The 9,000-nt window shown below is 42.0% G+C and overlaps 1 long non-coding RNA gene across 1 annotated transcript in view; it reads right to left on the bottom strand.

Moving 5' to 3' along the window:
• Nucleotides 1–9,000, bottom strand: part of LOC109387369 (uncharacterized) — a 72,687-nt gene that overhangs the window by 55,710 nt on the left and 7,977 nt on the right. Inside the window, exon 2 of the long non-coding RNA XR_002124975.1 lies at nucleotides 2,716–2,787. This is a non-coding gene — a long non-coding RNA (uncharacterized LOC109387369). The remainder of the gene's footprint in view (nucleotides 1–2,715; nucleotides 2,788–9,000) is intronic.

Raw genomic sequence — 9,000 nt, forward strand, 5'->3', positions numbered from 1 at the left:
CTGTATGGAAATGATTTGGTTACTCTCTGGAGTTCTTGATTTTTATTTGCATGTGTTTCTGCCCAGCTTGCTGCTGCTATAAAGGTCGGGAAGAGGAAACACTGCACGGCCCCAGTCCTTTCATTCTTGACAAATAGCTGAGTTGGCTCCCGGGACAGGCGCCTGCTCCTAGAATACTGTGGGCTTGTCGAGCCAGTCATCACAGAAACAACAGCTGCAGTCTCAAACGCCAAATTCAATGTCATCTTTTTGTTTTCATTTCATAGCCAACGAACAGGCAGCAAAACAAAAACACTTCTTGCCTGCTATTTTCAACCCTTTCTTAGCAAGCCCTTAGAAGACTGTATGGGCAGGGATTGCTGCTCTTTTTGGAAAAACAGCAGTGCAGAAGAGTACAAAAGGTTTCACTTCCTTTTTAACCTTTATTGAGCAGAAAAGAGCAATTTGAAAATGCTATCACTAGGGAGTAGAGAGTTACTGCCTGGCTGCCTTTGTCAAGAGAGACCCTGCCACATGACAATGTTCAAAGAGTATTGAGAAGCACAACTTATTATGCCTTTTCATGGAAACACACATTTAAATAATGTAGAGTTTTGGTTAATCGTCCTAGGGACACTCATAGCCCAAAAAATGGTGCAGCCCTGTTTAAGAGGTATTCATATGCTCTAAGGAGTCCGCCCGTGGGCCAGCTGCTGAAATGGCTCCAACAGTTCAGAAATAAAAGACTAAAATTGCATTGGCACCCACATGGATTATTCCTCTTAGCAATAATGCTGCAGGTGGTATAAATAATACATGTGTTAGGTTGGTTGTTACTTGAAGAAAAGTGCCACACACGTTGAGAAGGGAAAAAGGCCCTCATGAAACAATATAATCAAACCTGAGAAGCTAATAACACAAGATATTTGCTTTCAGATTGTAGTATAATTTGCAATACCCATTGGCAATATGAACTTCTAGTCATATCCACTCCTTCTCTCCTTTTGATTAAGGCAAGGGCTACCAAGTTTTGAAAAAGATAAATCTTAGGTAATGCTGAACCTCAGATAATAATAAAGGTATTTTATCCTGTGTTGCCACTGATGACTAAAAAGAGATGAGGTAAATGGGAGGGGGGAGGNAGGAGAATGCAGCTGTGAATGTTGAATGAGGAGAGCACCCTGGAGGCCCGGTGGAGGTGAGTCCAAACCCTTGGTTCACAGGTAAACCCTGAATCTGACTAGCTGGTTGCAATTTTGGCTTCCTGGCAACAGTGGGACGGGTTGTTTTTTTCGTCCAGTAGACATGAAAAAAGATCGATATAGGTCAGAGAGCTGACTTACACCTTCTAGAAGACTTCGGCTTGGCTGCTAATAAACTGGAGATCGAGTTAACCACATTTGTTAAATGGCCGGTCAATTCAACCTCACCATTTTTTTTCTTGTCCAGAATTAGGCAACCCATTGAATGCCTTGAACCAACTCTTCCGGAAGATGAGTAAGTGGTATGGGTGTCAGTACAGCTCTGAACAATGCTTATTACAAGCTGCAGTCTCTGGGAGAAGACTATGAATCTCTTAGGCCAGAGTCCCTTCGTGATTCATCTGTGTCTTTCGCAGCATCTTCGCCTCAGTAGAGCTGCTTCATAAGCGTGTGTTGTGAATAAAGTCTGCCCATTGGTCCACCGCTCAAAATAAATATATATACAAACACAACAGGTAAATAATGAGTCCATGTAAAGCCCAGACAGTTTGTGTCTATATTTCCACAACATCAAGCACCTGGATGTCTGGAAACTTCTGGACGGCTGTCTCCACTACTCTATTTTTCTCTATTTAATGATGAAAAAAATAGACTATCTACAGAGATCCTGAAGTAAGGCAAAAAATGATTTACCAACTCTGTGGTCCTGTTGTCCCAACTGCCCTCTAAACAAATTCCTCTTTTATGAGAAATGTAGCAAGATACGGATCTGCCACGTAGGACAGTTCACCAAACTTGACAATGAGACGCAGAGTACTGCTGTATGTTGATGCCGTTCTCTCCCATTCATTAATTCATTCATTCACCTTCCCCACCCCCTTCTCTCTCTCTCTCTCTCTCTTCCATAAAACTTTACAATTGTGAGCTCTCTGATTCACTCTAATACGGCCCCCGAGAGTCTAAGGGTGCCAGAGTTACTGGAGCTACAGCGCCTGCTCCCAGGAATTTTCCTTTCGAGTCACCCCAGATCTGCCCACAGCCACACCCGTCACTCTGGAGAGGGCTCCTCAGCAAGCAGCCCTCTCCCTGTCACCAGGCCCAAAGCCATTCTGGGGAACAAGATGACAATACAGTGAGAAGACAAAAGCCTGTACTGTGTGCCTTTCTGTCCACCCATTGTGAGCACGAGGTCACTCGGGGCTGTGCATTCTCCGCATATCAGGAAGTCTGCAATCAGGGGACATTGTTGCTTTTTTATGTCCAAGGACATGAGAAAATTTAGAGTGGTATATTTTGAGGAGCTTTCTTGTTTGAGGTTTTGTTTTTTTTTCTCCTCCCCTTGGTAGAAGAGCTTAGCACAGGCTTTTGAACTTGAGACTAGGAGGTAGATAAGAATGATCTCCCAGCACAGAAACTGCAGGCCTGGGGTTTGATATTTGTCTTTATTCATTTGCTACCCATGCTTTATCAAGATCTTTGACAAATGTTCTGACACTTTGACTTTCTCTATTGGTTTCATACTAACAGACCTTACCTTAGATCTGGGAAAAAGGAGGAGCCATCTAGCAAATTAAATGTTTGTCGTGTTCAAATAGTTCTTGGGTAACTGGAAAGCGAAAGAAAGAATTTCGTTAAGCAAGTGATTTAACTTTATAAGAAGATAATCACAACAACGAATCCACTAACAACTATTAAGCATGTACTTCTGTCCAGATTTAAATTCAATTGATATTTATTAAGTGCAGGTGCTTTCACATACAGTATCTCGCTTTGTGTCAATGCACCATTCACTGAACTAGCTTGTTCATAATCACCACCAGAGTAAGCCCTTTCTATCATAAACCAGGATTAATTTGCATTCCTAATTTCCCTCTTCTCATCTTGCTTGCTTGGAGATCCAGTGAGGCACATTCTTGTGATGTCCAATGTTATTTTTCTGTCGTATGAATAAAATGTCTGTATGCATGAAGAGGAATAGTTAAGGAAACGATCTGACACCCATTCACAATTTGCTGTTTGCCAGTCACTGTGCTAGGCCCTTTAAAGACATGATCTTGTTTAATTCTGGCACCAGCCCAAAGTAGTAGGTACTAGAATGCTAAAATGATACTAGAATGATCTCCAGTTTACAGTTGAAAGCACTGAGGCATAGAGAAATTAAATTACTTGTTCAATCACACAGCTAGTAAGTGGTAAAGCTAAGATTCAAAATAGTTGGAGTCATCTTTTTCATGCCCGAGCATGATAGCCAAAATTCTAAGATAGCACCTACAATCGCAGCAACCCCTCCTCCCCCATGTTATGCCATGATTGGGTTATATGACAAAGGTGATAGATGTCACTCCCTTATGTGACATCATATGGCAAGGTAGGAGGGATTTTGCAAATGCAACAAATGTCCCAGATCAGTTGGGACTTTAATCAAAAGGGGAATTATCCTGGGTGGGCCTGACGCAATCAGTTGTGTAGGTTTTCAAAGAGGGTTTAGACCTTCTCTGAGTCATGGAGACTCTCCTATTGACCTTGCAGAAGCAAGCCATCATGTGTTCTACAGCTTCAAGGAAAAGAATTCTGCCAACACCACTTGAGCGTGGAAGGGGACTGAGATTTTAGATGAGGACGCAGTCCCAGCCAACACCTGCATTGCAGCCTTGGGAGACCCTGAGGCAAGGATCTAGCTGAACCATCCAGGCTCCTAATGGGTGAGAATTGTGAGATAATAAATGTGTTGCTTTAAGCCACTACATTTGTGATAATTTGTTATGCATCCACAGAAAACTAAGCCAACAAGTGTACAAGCTGTTTGGTAACACATATAAAAATATCAATAAAAAGTTTGAGCACATGAATATATAAAAATGTAGCATGCATTTATAAATTATAGATATGAACTACTGCACCAAGAGATTATTCCAAAATACAACATTAGACACACACAAACTGGAAATTACATAGGATAACCATTGTTCTTAGGCATGTCCCTCCTCCACCACTGATTATTCTCCTCCCCGCTGTAGAGGTTGTAACAAGGATTGAAACTCTGATCTAGGACCGGCCAGGTGGCACGTTGGTTGGGAGTTGGCTTGGGACGCCAGCTCTGGGCAGCAGGGCCCGGTTTGGATCCCACATATGAGGGCCAATGACGCTGTGCCCTCTGCGGCTAGGATTGTGAACAACAGCTGGACCTCGAGCTGGGCTGCTGTGAGTCACCGGCGACGGCGTAGGCTGCAGTGGGGCTGGCTAGCCGAGGGCGTGCACTTTCCTGAGCCGCCATGAGCGGCCGTCCAATGGCCGGCGAGCAACTGCCTCGCCCGGGAAGAGCTCAGTGATGGTGCCAACATGGGCCAGTGAAGCGACGTCCTCCACAGCTAGACTGAAGAACCAAAGGATAGCAACTTGTCTGTTCCCCTTCCCGATTCCCCAGCGCTGTTCCCCTCCCCCAATTCCCCAATAAAATCTTTAAAAAAAAGGGACTCTAATCTTAGTTATCCTCTCCCAAATGGACTAAAATATGTTCAAAATAAAAAGAACAGGAAGGCTTTTGGAGAGCCTGACCATAGCACGTCTCAGAGGCATTGAAGGATACATACTCAGGCTTTTCATGGGACCAAAAAAGATGCTTGCTTTGAGACCCAAGGCATTCAGAGGTCACCCTCATCACTGCCTACTCAGGCTAGAATCAGAGCCGGGTGTCTCTCATCCATCAGGCAATCAGCAAGGGTTAGTGATTGCCTAGGGCTGCACAGCTCTGCTTTCAGGAAGGGAAGCCTACTAGTCCAGAAAGGGCACCTTTGGGTGATAGATAAAAAAGGTCTTCCATCTTTGTGCTCTGTTCTTCAAACTTTCCCCACTACACACAGTTCAGGATTTTGATTTTGATTTTTTACTTCAATTTCCAGATTTTTATTTTCCCTGCTTATGCAAGATGCTTCATTAGAAATTACATCACATGAGAAGTTTAGTTTACATTCCATGCCAGTTCACTGTGGTAATTTTTACTGTCTCCACATTCCACGCTGTGCTTTAGTTCTCCTTTGGAAATTAGCTTTGTCTATATCACAGGCAGCAAACTTTTTCTGAAATGGGCCACCTAGTAAATATTTTCTGTTTTGCAGGGCACATAGTCTCTGCCACAGCTACCCAACCCTGGCATTGAACATGAAAGGAGCCATAGACAAGCCTCAACAAACGACAGTGCCAAACTTGATTTATGGACACTGAAATTTGAATTTCATCATTTTTACATGCCAAGAAATTGTCTTCTTCTTTGGATTTGTTTTCCATTTACAAATATAAATATCATTCTTAGCTCTCAAGCTGAGAAAAACAGGTAGCTGGTCATGTTTGGTCCTCAGGCCAGAGTTTGCTGACTCCCGTATGTGGAGAGATATTATCAGAGTTAAGGAATTAATCATTGTAAGAGATTTTCCTTTCTTTGAAGTTAAAATTCTGGGCTGACCGAGTGGCGCGTTGGTTAAGAGCTGGCTTGGGACGCCAGAGGGCCCCGGTTCAGATCCCACATATGAGGGCCAGTGACACTGCCCTCCACAGCTAAGATGCTGAACAACAGCTCAACCTGGAGCTGGGCTGCCATGAGTCCCCGGCGACAGCGTAGACTGTAGCCCCCGTGGCAGTGGGTTGCCCTGTGTAGCCAGCAGCCAGTGTGAGCGGCCAGCAGCCGCAGTGAGCAGCCATCCAGAAGCCAGCGACTGATCTGCCTCACCGGGGAAGAGCGCAATGATGGTGCCAACTTGGGCCAGTGAAGCAACGTCCTCCACAACTAGACTGAAGAACAAAAGGACAGCAACTTGTCTGTTCCCCTTCCCCCAATTCCCCAGGGATGTTCCCATCTCCCAATTCCCCAATAAAAATCTTTTTAAAAAAATGAAAATTCTATAGATGAAAAAGGAGAAGTATATAGATAAGTATTAAATTAGCAAAGATGTCTTTATAGGGGTCAGGTTCGCAAATCATTCCCGATCTTCAAAGAGGGGACTGCTTTTACTTTTGCTAATGGAACTCGTTCTATATGTGCATTTCATTCTACACAATAAACTCAGTGAACTGGGATGCACCTTGTGGTTTTTACAACTGAAGACTCAGGTAGAAGGTTAAAATGACTATAGAGTCCTTTACACTATTTGACTTACACATATCAGTGTGTATGAAAAATGGGCCATGTGATGGCAAATCCTTAGATGTGATTGGTGGCAATCAGCCAAGATAATCAAGCCAGGAATGACTGGGCCATATCCAGAACTCCGTCATCTTAAGATAATCATGGGTAAACTCAAATGTCCAGTTTTTCCATGTCCTCATTCTTTGCTTTGAACACAAAATATATGGTTTTAGTCTCTCAGGTACAGCTGACTGTAGTGTCATGCTGGCATTATGTTATAAAACAAACAAATGTAACTTTAAAAGACATAAAAGACTAGGTTCTAATATTTGTAGACTCTTGGGAAAGGCAGTTCCTTAGCCACTGGGAAGTATGGCAGTGGCAATCCCATTTTCCAGAGTCTAAATTCTTAGGCAACAAATTACAAGATGTGATCAAACGATATGGTGAATGCTGCTGCCAAGTGCCATCCAACAGAAAAGCAGGGCTCTTCAATATGGAAGCAGCGAGTCAAATCTTAGTAATAGTGTGTGACAAGCTTCAGCTTGTTTGGTGCAGTCAGGTGTGAGCTACAGTTGAGAGAAGGTGTGTTTTAAAGTGTGCCGTAAATCATGGATCACGAACAATGAATTAACATGAAATGGGCACATTGTTTCATTCTCCAACATGACAACACTCCATTTCACACATCACTTCTGGTATTCCATTTCTGCTAAATAAAAACATTATGGTGTGTCCTCCTCCACCTTAGTCACCGGATCTGGCACCGTGCAACTTCTGGCTCTTCCCCAAAGTCAAAGTGACCATGAAAGGTAAACGTTTTGAATCAATTCAGGACATTGAGGCAGCTGTGACAATGCAACTAAAGACACTCACTAAACAGGACTTCCAGAACTGCTTCAGAAAGTGGCAAGAATGATCGGATAAGTGCGTTCAAAGTGAGGGGGAGGATTTTGAGGGGGATTAATGGCAATGTGTCTTTTACTGTAATACATATTTTTAAATTTAAACATTCACTGTAGTTTTTTATCATACCTCATACTATACCTTTGTTTTTGCCTTTTAAAAACCTCAAAAGAAAGAGAAAAGGAAGGAATGAAGGGAGGAAGGGAAGAAGGGAGGAAAGAAGGGAGAGAGGGAGAAAGGGAGAAGTATAAATTATTTCTGTAGAACTAGATAGGGAAATGTTCTCATGGTTTTGTGTTGGTTGTTCGTTGGGGCTAACAGGAATTTACTTGGCTATACTATTTCTATGCCATTGTATCCACTACAGTGTAACATGGTGATGGATAATAAAAAATCAGGGGTATCCACTTGGGCGGTCTGGCAAGAAGTTAGTTTAAAGTAAATATAAGCTCTCTGGAGATATCTACCACTAGGAATGTTCTTTTTAAAGCTCATTGTTTGTTTTAATCCAATGGAAAAAAAGATAAAAACTGAGGAGTAAGATCTATAAAGAGAAAGTACAAATATTAAGACTCACAAATGGAAAAAGACAGTCAGAGAATGAACTGAAGGCCAAGTTCAACTTTTAGATCGTCCTGGTGAAATCCTCATTAAAGTGAAAAATTAAAGCCCATCTGAGCGCAATACCTTAGTTTAACTCAGTAAGTCTTCATGAAAAATCTATTAGTATATGTCCTTGTTGTGTTTTCAAATGCAGCTTTCCTATTTACATGACTATACGCACGCACACGCGCACACACACACACACACACACACACACAGAAGATACAGACAAGTGCAAAAAAGAATATCTAAAGCATTAATAACCAAACCCACCACCCATAACTAATGCCTTCAGTTTTTAAGGAGAGCTTGTATTAGGGGCTTACTTTCATTATTACAATAAAACCTCCAAGTTTTTAAAACTAGAAGAGTCAAGTAAGGTTAACAACCCAACATCTAACTATAGAGCTATGGAAACTCTAATCTAGAAAGGTCATGACCAAGACCACCCAGATTTTCACATGTCCAATCAGGATAAGGAGTCTGTCTTCTAACTCATAGTTTAGTTCATGAAGGGCAAAATATTTCAGGCAATCACTCTAGGCAAGAATCAAAATGTGTCCTCAGCCTTGGAAAAGCTGTGATTTACAAAATACCAACTTCCTGACAAAATGAGGCCTTGACGCCGAAAAGAATTAGTGTTCCTAAGGTTTGCAGCTCTCTAATTACAGAGAGGATCTTTAGACTTACCCCCAGAGGTTTTAATACTGTTACCATAATTTATGGCTGTTCTTTAATTTTAATAGTCAAATGAAAGTTTTAATTATAATCAAGCAGTTCTTCCTATGGAAACATAGCAGTGCTGGCTCCCCTTCGAGAGAACGTGCACTTTCAGTTATTTTCTGGGGGCCGGGGGAGCCACGGTGAGTATTTACCCATGCTGATTCAAACTATACATTTGTACAAGACCTCTCTCTAGACAAAACTAGAGCTGAGACTATGGCAATGGCATCAACAGGATCAACAAACCCATGTAAAATTTACAGCCTTGATGTTAACTGCTTTATACACTAAACAGCCCGCCATATACTATTACAAGTAGAAGACAGGTTTTTATTACATTAACAGTTGGTCTATGCAATAACAGGAAATGATGAGTATTGAATTATTATTTTTTAAAACTTATTATTTTTTTTTAAAGGTTTTTATTGGGGAATTGGGGAAGGGGAACAGACAAGTTGCTGTCCTTTT

Source organism: Hipposideros armiger, unplaced genomic scaffold (assembly GCF_001890085.2).
Source record: "Hipposideros armiger isolate ML-2016 unplaced genomic scaffold, ASM189008v1 scaffold_155, whole genome shotgun sequence".
NCBI lineage: Eukaryota > Metazoa > Chordata > Mammalia > Chiroptera > Hipposideridae > Hipposideros > Hipposideros armiger.